The sequence below is a fragment of the Ictidomys tridecemlineatus genome, unplaced genomic scaffold (assembly GCF_052094955.1).
Source record: "Ictidomys tridecemlineatus isolate mIctTri1 unplaced genomic scaffold, mIctTri1.hap1 Scaffold_122, whole genome shotgun sequence".
NCBI lineage: Eukaryota > Metazoa > Chordata > Mammalia > Rodentia > Sciuridae > Ictidomys > Ictidomys tridecemlineatus.
The window spans coordinates 571,429-572,760 of NW_027521114.1; positions in this window are offsets into that span (position 1 = coordinate 571,429).

The window sequence follows — 1,332 nt, forward strand, 5'->3', positions numbered from 1 at the left end:
TAAAGAGAGCAGAGGTTGGAGACTGGGTGGATAAGGAATGCTATAGAGAGCAGAGTTTGGAAAATTGGGTGCAGAAGGATCTTATAGAGAGCAGAGTTTGAAGACTTGGGTTCAGAAGGAGTGTTACAGAGAGCTGAGGTTGTAGACTGGGGTGCAGAAGGATCATTGTAGAGAGAACAGGTTTTGTACTAGGGTGCAGAATGATTGTTATAGAGAACAGACTTTGGAGAATGGAGTGCAGAAGGGCTGTTACAGAGAGCAGAGTTAGGAGACTGGGTTGCAGAACGATCTTACAGAGAGCATATGTTAAAGACTGACATGCAGAAGGACTGTTGCAGAGAGCAGATTCTGGAGACTGGGATGCAGAAGGATCATTGCAGAGAGCAGAGGTTGGACACTGGGGTGCAGAAGGACGGTTACACAGAGCAGAGGTAGGAGACTGGGGTGAAGAAGGACTTTTTCAGAGAGCAGATGTTGGGGACTTGGGTGCAGAAGGACTGTTGCAGAGAGCAGATGTTGGAGACTGGGATGCAGAAGGATCATTGCAGAGAGCAGAGGTTGAACACTGGGGTGCAGAAGGACTGTTACACAGAGTAGAGGTTGGAGACTGAGGTGAAGAAGGACTGTTGCATAGAGCACAATTTGGAGACTGAGGTTAAGAAGGACTGTTGCACATAGCAGAGTTTTGAGACTGAGGTGCAGAAGTACCGTTACAGAGAGCAGATATTGGAGACTGCAATACAGGAGGACTGTTACAGAGAGAAGAGTTTGGAGATTGGGGTGGAGAAGAAATGTTTCAGAGTCAGATGTTTGAGACTTGGCTGCAGAAGAACTGTTGCAGAGTGCAGAGTTTGTAGACTGGGTTGCAGAAGAACTGTTGCAGAGAGCAGAGGTTGGAGACTGAGGTGCAGAAAGAATGTTACAGAGAGCAAATGTTTGAAACAGGGGTACAGAATTACTGATACAGAAAGCAGAAGTTGGAGACTGGGGTGCAGAAGGACCGTTACAGAGAGCAGAGGTTGGAGACTGAGGTTCAAGAGGACTGTTGAAGAGAGCAGAGATTAGAGAATGGGGTGCAGAAGGACTGTTAAAGAGAGCAGAGTTTGGAGACTAGGGTACTGTAGGACCGGTGCAGAATCCAGAGGTTGGAGATTGTGGTGGAAAAGGAATGTTACAGAGAGCAAAGTTTGAAAACTTGGATGCAGAAGGATCTTACAGAGAACAGAGTTTGGAGACAGGGGTGCAGAAGGACTGTTGAGGAGAGGAGACGTTGGAGACTGGGGTGCTGAAGGCCTGTTACAAAGAGCAGAGTTTGGAGACTAAGGTAAAGAA